Genomic DNA, 13,357 nt, shown 5'->3' with positions numbered 1-13,357 from the left:
TCTTGCAATGTAATACTGCCCCAGATTGCTCATTCATTGGGCAATCCAGATATTTCAGCACCAAAGAAGTATTAATATATACAAATGAGCCTGTACTTGTATTTCCTGTACTGTACCTGCGCTGGGTAGGGAAGCGCGTGGCAAAGGCGCAAGACTTTGACGTTTACTCTACCTGACCCTGTCATTATCTTTATGTACACTATTCTAATAAAAGAGAACAAAAAAATAGGATTTGTTACTAGAAGTTACTAGAAGTTGTAGTTAACATTTGGGTCCTAGGTTTGAATCTAATGAAGGGCAACACGTGCGAGGGACTTATGTGTTCTGCCTGTGTTTGTGTGGGGTTCCTCCAGGTACTCTGGCTTCCTCTTAGACCCTAATAATATACTGGTAAGGTTAGTCACCCTCCTATGTAATTGTGTCCAAGATAGGAAAATTAGACTGCGAGCCCCACTGCTGTGATCAAGAACAAGTAATAAAGGGTACTGCAAATACCGTACATCGTCAATAACTAGTCTGGGTCAGAATGGAGAGATGCAGTAGACAAGGGGGACAACCCATGGCACGTTACCACACTAAGCATACATCTATATAAATGTCATTATCAGTAAATCACCATTTTCTCACATTCACAAGTTAGCGCTTTCTGACGCTGCCTTTGAATTCACCTGATAATTAGATCTTGCGATCACAATTGACGGTGGCCTTTATCTCAAAATCTCTGATCTGTATTTCATGTCAATTAAATCTATAGACCGGAAAAAGAAAATGACATAAATTCTCTCCCCCTCACTTTTCTTCCACAGTGCTATTTCTCCTATCCAGCTTCTCAGACACGTCTTCCTCGCTGTCTGTCTCCACTAATGACCGTAGATTGAGATGTCACTCACTTAGGAGAGGAAACTAGTAGTTGATTGATACCTACTCTGACAGCAATTATCCTGATTATGGGAATGGTGCACGGTGCTGCCACCAGCGGGGGTCTACATGTGCGTTAGGGAGGTGGTGGGGGGCTATATTAATTCAGGCAGAGTTTTCCCTAGGGTGAAAAACCAGGGTTTCTAGAGGAGAAAATGTACCAAGTAAAGTACCGTCTCATAAAAGCAGATATAATAACACTGTCATGTAATGATAGTAATAAACACTGAGCACGAATGTTCATCCATTACATCCAAGTGATTTTACGGAGATATCTCATAGCACTAAGTGCTTTGTTAAATCCATACACACAGTACATGTACTTATACACATATGTCATATAAAATGAAGATAAAAGGAAAAAAGGAAAAATGATAGCTAGTATTGGCGTTTTCTCTTCCCATTTTGCCATACTGATAACAGGATCTTTTGACTGGTCTTCCCTTTCGCTGTAGTCTCTCAGGATGTACTGGTAAATGGGGCAGACATTTATGGCATATGAGAATTTGGTGTCAACCACTGGGAAACCCACTATTTCTAGGTGGTCAGTTGACTGTGTGTCCCTTTCCACCACTGCGGAGCGTGCTCACTCACTATAAGAGAGAGGGGTACAGCTCCTCCCTACCAGGAATGGGGGACTAGACAACCTCCTTCACACAGTGATTGACAGCTTCCCCATGTTCATACTCGGTGGTTCTGTTACATGCTGCACCCCGGAAGGGACCGTGAGAACATTGACAGCTGGTACTACTAGGGCACAGTCTATTTGGTTAGATTCCATGGCGGTTCATGTGGGAACCCCAGCCACGCAGAGACTGGTTTAGCAGGAGGGTGTAGTGCAGAGGGCTTGACCTTCCACCAGGTTGTATGGAGATTTCGCACAATATAGCCACCATACAACCACATACAGTACCCCTGAATCAAGGAAGAATTTCATCTGCACCACAAGGAACCATGACTGCTCTAATGCAACATTTAAGGCATTTAACATGGCTCTTGTGAGATGAACTCCAAGTGGATGGGGCACCACCTTTGATTTGGCTGCTGTGTTAACCTGCTGTATTACAGTAAAGTTAAAGGGGTTGTGCAAGTTTTTTACTTATCCTTAGGATAGGGAATAAGTATCTGATCTGTGGGGGTCTGGCCAGGAGTCTCATGCACGGAGTAGCAGGTTGCGCCTATGCACTGCCTTTCCATTCATTCTCTGTGGGACTACTGGAGATAGCTAAAGACAGTGCTTGGCTATTTCCAGCAGTCCCGTAGACACTGAATGGAGCAGCAGAGCACAAGCATGGCCTACCACTCCATTTGAACAGGGGAGTAAGACTCCTTGGAATTGGTGGGGGGCCCATTGATTGGCTCTCCATCAGTCAGATACTTATCCCCCATCTTGGCACGACCTTTTTGACTGTTGTTGAAGCGCCACTGCCTCTTACTTGTAACTGGACTACAACCTACACTGCATGGGAGAGCTCCAGCCCCACACACAGATGTAGCTGGGCCATGACTACCCAGCAGGGGTACTGGTGTGGCGTTATACATATCCACACATTATGACAATTTATGAGTATGTCCTATAACTGTGTGCAAACAATAGTGTCTATACCGTGTGCAGCTGAAATACATGATTGCAAGGCTCAGGAAAGAATTAACTTGACCCTTTCTACCCCAGGTGATTTTTTGCTTTTACATTTTCATTTTTTCACTCCCTTCCCTCAGCCATAACTTTTTTATTTTTCCATTCACATAGACGATTGAGGGCTTGTTTTATTGTGGGACAAGTTGTACTTTCTAATAGCACCGATTATTATTTCATACAATGAAGTGGGAAGCTGGAAATTCCAAATAGGTTGAAATTAGAAAAAAGACAATTCTGCCAAAGTTTTTCGGATTTAGTTTCTACTGCATTCCCTATGCGGTAAAACTGATCCATGACTTTCATTCTCCAGGTCAGTACGATTTTGGAAAAATCACAATTATATAGATTTTCTTGTGTTTTAATACAGCGCTCCCCAACCGCAGGGCCGCCCTGGAGGATGGTATGCCGGGCCGCGGCGATCAGGGCAGTCTTTAACGCTGTACTAATGAAGCGCTTCCATTATGGAAGCACTTCATTAGTATAGAAGGACCAGGAAGCAGTGAAGGATCTGTACTCACCACTTCCTGGTCCACGGCTCGGCTATCGGCTGTGCAGGGCTGCGCACAGCGTGAGGTCTCTCTGTGACCTCACACTGTGCGCCGCTATACACAGCCAGACGACAGCAGAATGAAGAGGATCGCGATGGTGACTAGGAGCAGGAGAGGTAAGTGTTTTTTTTATTTTATTTTATTTGCACTGGGGGCTTATGGCTGACATGAGGGGCTAATGGGGGGCTTATGGCTGACATGAGGGGCTAATGGGGGGCTGATGGCTGACATGAGGGGCTAATGGGGGGCTGATGGCTGACATGAGGGGCTAATGGGGGGCTGATGGCTGACATGAGAGGCTAATGGGGGGCTTATGGCTGACATGAGGGGCTGACACCAGTTTCATGCAAGCCCCCCCCATAACCACCGCCCCCTGCCCCCCCCCCCCCCCCACCCGTTCCCTGGGGAAATTGTCTTGCATGAAACTGGTCCTTGGTGCAAAAAAAGTTGGGGACCACTGTTTTAATACACCATGCCATATTTTGACCCCCTAGAACTTTTTTTTATAGTTATGTCTATGGAGCTGTGTTAGGGCTTATTTTTTCCAGAGCAAGTTTTACTTTTTACTTATCCCATCCATTTTAGGGTGTGTGTAACTTTTTAGTCACTTTTTAGTCACTTTTTAATTGAATTTTGTTGCATTAGGGAGCAGTTCCGGGCATGGAAGTGCAGCACTTTGGGTTTTGCGGTCTCAGATGCCATGGTCACATTTGACCACGGCATCCGAGGGTTTAAATGCCTGCATTATCGCTGATCGCAGACATTAGCCGCAGGTGTCTGCTGCATGAAACATCAGAAACCCGGCAGCTATAGCGCCCTCTGCATGTTTGAGCGGGTACTACCTTTAAAGATCCGGCTTACTCCGTACTATTACAATGGAGGTCCGAAAGGGGTGGTCATAATATTGACAACCTATCCTCAAGATAGGTCATCAATATCAGATCCAACTGTCGGCACCACTGCCCAACAGCTGCTTGATGTGGCTACATCCTCTTCAATGTTTACCTGCAAGCTGTCTAGCTTGTAGCGGCGGTGCAGTGTAACTACAGCGTTTACTCCCATTCACGTGAATGGGAGTGGGGGCTGTATGGTGTGCAGGTAAGCATTGAAGAGGATGTAGCACTCACACAAGTGCCCTTCAAACAGCTGATTGGCGCTCCTTTTGATCTGATATTGAAGATCTAATCTGAGGATAGGTCATAAATATCATAACACTGCATGACCCCTTTAATTCATAACTATAGAAAGTTGAATACTCAAAGAAGCTCTCCCACAATTGTTTTATTCTCTGGTCCATTAGAAAGGTACATGATATATGTAGTGAAGGATAATATTATTGCTTATAACTGTATTTGTGAGTTATGCCCTCTCTTCTGATCCTCAGCTGTGTCATGTGACCAACACTTTGACTCTCCAACTGACACAGCATCTAATGTGTGGACAGAAAGTCAGATTCTCTATTCATTCCTATTGGGACCTCATAGGAATGGATAGAGAAAGTGACATCCTGTCCACACATGAGATGCTGTATCAGCTGGAGAGTCAGTCATATGACACAGCTGAGGATCAGAAATACACCTATTGGTAAGATTACTGTCACTATATTTTACATCAGGCATCCTCAAACTGCGGCCCTCCAGCTGTTGTAAAACTACAACTCCCACAATGCCCTGCTGTAGGCTAATACCTAAAGGGTGTTCTGGCATGCTGGGAGTTGTAGTTTAGCAACAGCTGGAGGGCCGCAGTTTGAGGATGCCTATTTTACATGATGTACCTTTCTAACAGGCCAGTGAATTCAACTTTTTACAGGAGTGAATCTTTAAGTTTAAGGTGACTATATTCTGCATGCCATGGTTTGTTTTTCATGATAAATATTTAAACGAGACCTTCCAAAAGTTAATATTAAGCTGGGATTTTGGGAGCCATGAAAAATATGGATTATTTCCAAAGTATTCTGCAGGAAATATAATATTTGTGTTCTGCTCACACAATGGGAGGCTCCTGCCACATTTTGACTACCTATTGTCTTTTACTGTGAAGAGCAAGCACAATACAGACCATTATACCCCAGAGTTCTCTATTCTGTTGGTACAGCAGGAGTTTCGAAACCATCAGATAATCACCACCTCAGGTGCCATTCAACCATCTTTAAATGAGCCACTTTTTTTCTCCAAACTGAGAGCAGAAAGCCTGTAGGAAAGAAATAATCTGTTGCGTTAAATGGGCTTTTCTGATGTGAAAGGTATTAAAAGAAATTGCTGGAGTTTAGCCTGTAAAAATGAGAAATGAAAATCGATTTTAGACCAAATTTACAGGCTTGTTATTAAGCGTGCACTTCCAATTGCTCAAAATGTTTAGTTTAGTTTTTTTATATAGACAGAAACTTAGTTTTAAGTCTTCCTTCTGTGTTATTTCCAAGGCTTGTTTTAAATGGCAGGTTATTTTAAAGGAGTTCACTTTGAAATTTCAAATTTAAAGAGGTTGTCTGGTTTCTGATATTGATGATCTATCCTCAGGATAGATCACCAATATCAGATCGGCGGGGGTCTGACTCCCGGCACCCCCACCGATTAGCTATTTGAGGAGACTGTAGCACTCTCGTATGAGGATAGGTTAGCAATATCGAAAACAAACGGACAACCCTTTAAACGTAGAGTTTGTACGGAGCCGCAGTTCAGACAAATATATATATATATATATATATATATATATATATATATCTATAACAGAATAGGGTTGTTACAGCAGAAGGCACATGGGTTTCTGAAGCATCTATTCAGATGAATGGGACAGTCACAGATATTTCTCCAACAATACATTTCTATATCTAAACATACCTTAGAGCATATGTATCATAGTGATCTGTCAGAAGTTTTGATCAGTCGAGGCCATGTGCTGAGGCCCCCAACACAAAGGTTTGAAGTCTATGGGGAAAACCACTCTGCAGAAGGTGCAGAATCGCACACTGCAGATTTTAAAATCCACACAGGTCCAGGTCGGTTTTCCACATGGCAGAAAAAAGCAAAGTGTACATGAGGTTTGTTAAATCTCATTCACTCTGCTGGAACTGTGTTAGGCCTCTTTCACACTACAGTATGTTGCATTCAGTGTTTTGCGTTCCGTTTTTCACGGATCCGTTGTTCCGTTTTTTGCTTCCGTTGTGGTTCCGTTTCCGTTCCGTTGTTCCGTTCCGTTTTTCCGTATGGCAAATACAGTATACAGTAATTTCATATTAAAAATTGGGCTGGGCATAACATTTTCAATTGATGGTTCCGCAAAAAACGGAACGGATACGGAAGACATACGGATGCATTTCCGTATGTGTTCCGTTTTTTTTGCGGCCCCATTGACTTGAATGGAGCCACGGACTGTGATTCTCGGCCAAATATAGGACATGTTCTATCTTTTCAACGGAACGGAAAAACGGAAATACGGAAACGGAATGCATACGGAACACATTCCGTTTTTTTGCGGAACCATTGAAATGAATGGTTCCGTATACGGACCGTATACGGAACGCAAAAAACGGACCGTATACGGAACGCAAAAAACTGTAGTGTGAAAGAGGCCTTACGCTGCGCACAAAAATCTGCATGGAATAAATGCACATAATCCGCATCCTGTGCAGGTACCCTTAGGCCACCTGCACAGGATTGCGGGTGAACGCACATAAGATCCGCACAAATCTCTGTGTGGATTTATGTGTGTTTCTGCAGCATATCCGCACCAAAACTCACAATTTGTAATAACTGATGCTGTTTTGCCACAGATTGAATTGGAAAAGGGTGAAATCTGAAGCCAAAACTGAAAGGGTACATGCACGCTTTTAGGATTTATGTGTGGAGAATCCGCACTGAAAACCACAGGTGTTCGCAGGGAAATCCGCACGCAATCCTGATCATGTGCATTTAGCCCAAATACAATTGACATGCTGTGGATTTGGAAATCCGCACAGCAGGTCTATTTCCGCACAGAAATAATCTGACAAGTGTACATGAGATTTGTGTAACACTTTGCTGGTACTGTAGTACGCTGCGTTTTGTTTCGCACAGGAATCTGCAACGTGTGCAGGTGGACATATTTTATACCTGACAGAAATGGAAACCCCAACATAACAATCCACTAACAGTACCCTGTAAAGATGCAAAAGCTGCTAGAGGGGTGACCCCGGTCAGCATTTGTTGGCAATACAAAATCAGAAACATTGTGTGATGTCCTTGTATAGAACACAATTAAGCATCACCCAGATCTTACCAAACATATTATAGAAATGTTGTCACCCTATAAGGGTGAACAAGTGGTAACCTGGAGACTTCAAGCATGGACTACCCTGCCTGCTGTGAGACTCAAAACATCCAAAAGAAAAACATAATCACTCAAAATGTACATACCGAAAGCAGGAAAGGGAGCAGCTTGCAGCAAAGAAAAGGCTTGCTTCCTGGTCAGGCCAATTATATGCCCAGATAACTAGACCCTCCTGGCTAAGCCCGACACAAGGGATACGAACCTTAAAGGCCAGTTTCCTATATTGATGACCAATCCTCAGGATCAGCTGTTTGAAGAGAACGCAATGCTCATGTGAGTGCTGCATTGTCTTCACTGTTTACCTGCTCACTGCCAACATTGCAGCACCAAGCAGGTGTAATTACTGCTCCTGAGTTCCATTCACTTCAATGGGAAGGAACTGTTGTAATTACAATCTGTCCCATTCAAGTGAATGAGACTGAGGAACTGTAATTACACCTGCGTGCTACTGTGATGTTGTCAGCAAGCACGTAAACAGTGAAGAGAATGCAGGGCTCATACAGCACTGCATTCTCTTCAAACAGCTGATCAGCAGAGGTGCCAAAGGATAGGTCATCATCAGCATAGGAATCCAGACAACCCTTTTAAAGAGAAAAAGCCATTGAACCGCCAGTCTCCTACTATGCATGATCACAGTGAATGCCATAATTAAATGACACTTTGCGAGAATAGATAGACATGCTGTATTGGTAGTCACGTCTTGTTATTGGGCAGAAGGGTATGGCCACACATATGAGTTTCCTGATGCAATTTTGGAAGTCAAAACCAGGATATAGATCGGGAGAAGATGAGCAGATTAATATATAGTTTTATGGGAAAGGAGTCAGTAAAACTTATAATCACCTTTGGATGGCATCAGCCCCCCTGCTGTGTATTAGGAGCCGTTCAGCCGTTGTGTCATCAGACTGACATTATGCAGTCCAATTGAACTGACAATGAATGATGGAACAGCCACGATTATCTCCCAACAATCTTATGGGGGCCAATGCATTGAAATGGTGGTTGAGGGACGTCACCCTAGGGACCATGTTACCAGCTAGAAGACTTCAGAACTGATCTTCTGCCCAATCTTAAGCCTACGGATTTGGTTGGAGAGTCCAGGTTGGGACTATCGAGTTACCTGGCAACTTGCCTTGCTGTCATGGCTGGCTCCCTAAGCTTGCCACTACCTCATCACCAAGTAGCAGAGGTTTAAACCCTGGGGAGTTAGCGGAAGGGTGAATCGCTGTCGCTTATGCCATCCTGTGTCCTTGTTGGGTCTGTATTATATGCTGCTAACTGTTGGTTATCCAATAACGTCTTCCCAGAGCATTGTACTCTCATCCTGTGTTTTCTGAGTAGTGTTCCACCCACAGGAAAGGAGCATGGGCGTTTGGTGGTATGAACCCTGGTCCTGCCAGGATTATAAAAATAGCAATGCCAGTGGACGAGAACACCAACTGACCCTCGTGCCTAGGCAACTGGTGGCAGCAGTGGGACTCTGCTTAGCCCGGCTGATCCGGGGGAGCTGCAGGGGACTGGTGTTCGTAGACACCATCCAAGGGCTCCACAACCAGGGGAATATATAGACATACCCAGCAGGCCATAGGTGAGGCACACACAGCAGATTTTGGACTCCACCATCTCCAACCCTACCAGCTCGGCCTTTTGAAAAAAAGTGATGTACAGCCACAACAGGAAAAGGCAACTACGGGAACTATGCCAGCTTTGGCCGATTGAATACAGGGCCACTGACTCCCGGTCAGATTTGATCCAGAAATTGGTCCTTTGGGATGACCAGAACATTGGGGAGGACGATGAGGACCCTGTTGAGGTTGAACCAGGGATATTAAACTGCTTATCAGATCAAGGATCCAGTGGCAATCTAGCGTCAACAACCCCCTCCCAAGCAGCCCAGATCCAGGAGTTGTTTATCACATTGGGGCCCAAAGCCCTTGATAGGTGAACTGCTCCAGAGGGTTTCCATCAATTTAGTAGGTCCCTTAGCCATCCCCAGCCACAGCAGAAAGAGGTTCATCCTCAGTCTGATCGACTTTGCCACTGACTTTATGGAGGCCATTGCCCTGTCATCTATAGATGCAGAGTAAGTGGATCAAGCCCTACAGGACATTTTTAGTCCTGACTGACCGGGGGCCCAGTTCCAAAGCGAGCTGATTCAGACCCTCTGGGAGAAACATGGAGTACACCCCATGCACACCACCCCCTACCACCCTCAAACTAACAGGTTGTGCGAGCACTTCAAGGAAATCTCAAAAACTACAGGTTTCTACTGGGTTCTCCCCTTTTGAATTGCTGTATGGCTAAATGGTACAGGGGCCTCTGGAGCTGATAGGAGAGAGTTGGGAAGGCACTTTCCTCACATAGGAGGTTTCCATTCTGGATTATGTTCAAAAGTTTAGGGAAAGAATGAGATACATCATGGCTTTAGCCTATGGGAATTTTGAAGTAGCTCAGGAAATGCAACAATAGTATTACAACCGTGCAGCCCGACTTTGAGAATTTGCTTGTGGGCAGAAGGTTCTAGTACTAGTACCGGTATGCAAAAACAAGCTGCAAGCCATGTGGATAGGTTTGTTCAAAATAACCAGCAAATGCAGGAATACACAGTGGCCCTAGATCAAGCAGGTATTCGTGAACGGACCAACCATGTCAACAGGTTAAAAGTGTATGAGGAAAGGGAGGTTACCAGCTTGGCAGTTTGTTGCCCCCCTTTAAATGACCCAGGTGTGGACCAGATCCCTGACCTGCTGATGGACTCCAAAAGGGAGTTGGGGGTAACGAATGTCCCTTTGGGGGAGCGGCTTAGTCTATTACAGAAACAGCAGTTAAAAGACCTGCTTGGAACATATGGACCCCTGTTCACAAGTCAGCCTGGTCGAACACCCCTGGTCCAGCATCATGTCAACACAGGGGCAGCCACTCCGCTCAGGCAATCCGCCTACCGGGTTACACCTCCATTGTCGGCAATGATGAGGGCTGAGGTAGACGACATGCTGACTATGGGGGTGATAGTTTGGGTGGCCAGTGTAGTTTTGCTGGCCAAGAAGGACAGGAGTACTCACTTCTGTGTGGACTATAGACAACTCAATGAGGTCACCGTTACGGACGCCTACCCAATGCCTCGGGTGGATGAACTACTGGACAGGTTAGGGGGGTCACGGTTCATATCTACCCTCGATCTGAGCAAGGAATACTGGCAGATCTCACTAAAAAAAGAGGCTCAAGAGAAGTCCACATTCATCATTCCTTTTGGCCTGTATGAGTTTACCAGCATGACATTTGGAATAAAAAAATTCCCCAGCAACCTTTCAAAGAATGGTGGATCAACTGCTAGAGGGATGTCAGGGATATGCCCAAGCCTACCTCGATGATATTGCTATCTTCAGTGACATCTGGGAGGAGTATCTCCAATACGTGTCCCAGGTGCTGCAGCGGGTAGCCAACGCCCAGCTCACCCTCTGGCCTGACAAGTGCTAGATGGGGATGGCTGAGGTGCTACAACTGGGACATCAGGTGTGAAGTAGGAGCATTTGTCCAGAACCCACAAAAGTAGAAGCCATTACACAGTGGCCCTGCCAAGTCAACAAAAAATAGGTCAGCGCATTCTTAGGGACCACAGGTTATTATAGGAAGTTTATCCCCAACTACAGCACAGAAGCACACTGACCTCACCAACAAAAAGTATGCCCGCAACCTCATCTGGACCCCAGAATGCGAGTCCACATTCATCCAGTTGAAAACCCATTTCAGCCGTCGGTTCATTGTTCAAACAGATGAAACAATCAGATACCAGACTTGAAAGGGGAGGCTGATGGTCAGGAGCATCCGATAGCCTATATTTCCCATAAGCTGTTGGACCGGGAGAGGGCATACGCCACAATAGAAAAAGAATGTCTGGCCATAGTCTTGGTCCTGAAAAAATTGCCCTACAGATCTATAACTGGCCCTACAGAGTCTGGCCCTACAGATCTATAACTTTTCTGTCTTCCACAAAAAGGGCAAGGATCATGGAAATGCAGACGGACTGTCCCGACAATTGGAGAAGCCTATCACACCTGGCAGCCCCATCAACAGCAACCCGAGCCAGGATCTAGCATTCTTTGGGGCTAATTAACCACTTCAACCCCGCTAGCTAAAACCCCCTTAATGACCAGGCCACTTTTTACACTTCTGCACTACACTACTTTCACCGTTTATTTCTCGGTCATGCAACTTACCACCCAAATGAATTTTACCTCCTTTTCTTCTCACTAATAGAGCTTTCATTTGGTGGTATTTCATTGCTGCTGACATTTTTACTTTTTTGTTATTAATCGAAATGTAACAATTTTTTTGCAAAAAAAATGAAATTTTTCACTTTAAGTTGTAAAATTTTGCAAAAAAACGACATCCATATATACATTTTTCACTAAATTTATTGTTCTACATGTCTTTGATAAAAAATAAATGTTTGGGTAAAAAAAAATGGTTTGGGTAAAAGTTATAGCGTTTACAAACTATGGTACAAAAATGTGAATTTCTGCTTTTTGAAACAGCTCTGACTTTCTGAGCACCTGTCATGTTTCCTGAGGTTCTACAATGCCCAGACAGTACAAACACCCCACAAATGACCCCATTTCGGAAAGTAGACACCCTAAGGTATTCACTAATGGGCATAGTGAGTTCATAGAACTTTATTTTTTGTCACAAGTTAGCGGAAAATGATGGTTTATTTTTTATTTTATTTTTTTCTTACAAAGTCTCATATTCCACTAACTTGTGACAAAAAATAAAAAATTCTAGGAACTCTCCATGCCCCTCACAGAATACCCTGAGGTGTCTTCTTTCCAAAATGGGGTCACTTGTGGGGTAGTTATACTGCCCTGGCATTCTAGGGGCCCATATGCATGAGAAGTAGTTTGCAATCAAAATCTGTAAAAAATGACCGGTGAAATCCGAAAGGTGCTCTTTGGAATGTGTGCCCCTTTGCCCACCTAGGCTGCAAAAAAGTGTCACACATCTGGTATTGCCGTACTCAGGAGAAGTTGGGGAATGTGTTTTGGGGTGTCATTTTACATATACCCATGCTGGGTGAGATAAATATCTTGGTCAAATGCCAACTTTGTATAAAAAAATGGGAAAAGTTGTCTTTTGCCAAGATATTTCTCTCACCCAGCATGGGTATATGTAAAATGACACCCCAAAACACATTCCCCAACTTCTCCTGAGTACGGCGATACCAGATGTGTGACACTTTTCTGCAGCCTAGGTGGGCAAAGGGGCACACATTCCAAAGAGCACCTTTAGGATTTCACCGCTCATTTTTTACAGATTTTGATTTCAAACTACTTACCACACATTAGGGCCCCTAAATTGCCAGGGCAGTATAACTACCCCACAAGTGACCCCATTTTGGAAAGAAGACACCCCAAGGTATTCCGTGAGGGGCATGGCGAGTTCCTAGAATTTTTTATTTTTTGTCACAAGTTAGTGGAATATGAGACTTCGTAAGAAAAAAAAAAAGAAAAAAAATCATCATTTTCCGCTAACTTGTGACAAAAAATAAAAAATTCTAGGAACTCGCCATGCCCCTCACGGAATACCTTGGGGTGTCTTCTTTCCAAAATGGGGTCACTTGTGGGGTAGTTATACTGCCCTGGCATTCTAGGGGCCCATATGCGTGAGAAGTAGTTTGCAATCAAAATCTGTAAAAAATGACCGGTGAAATCCGAAAGGTGCTCTTTGGAATGTTTGCCCCTTTGCCCACCTAGGCTGCAAAAATGTGTCACACATCTGGTATCGCCGTACTCAGGAGAAGTTGGGGAATGTGTTTTGGGGTGTCATTTTACATATACACATGCTGGGTGAGATAAATATCTTGGTCAAATGCCAACTTTGTATAAAAAAATGGGAAATGTTGTCTTTTGCCAAGATATTTCTCTCACCCAGCATGGGTATATGTAAAATG

This window comes from Bufo gargarizans, chromosome 2 (assembly GCF_014858855.1).
Source record: "Bufo gargarizans isolate SCDJY-AF-19 chromosome 2, ASM1485885v1, whole genome shotgun sequence".
NCBI classification, from domain to species: domain Eukaryota; kingdom Metazoa; phylum Chordata; class Amphibia; order Anura; family Bufonidae; genus Bufo; species Bufo gargarizans.
The sequence above is the reverse complement of the archived record's forward strand: the minus strand, read 5'-3'. Positions refer to the sequence as shown.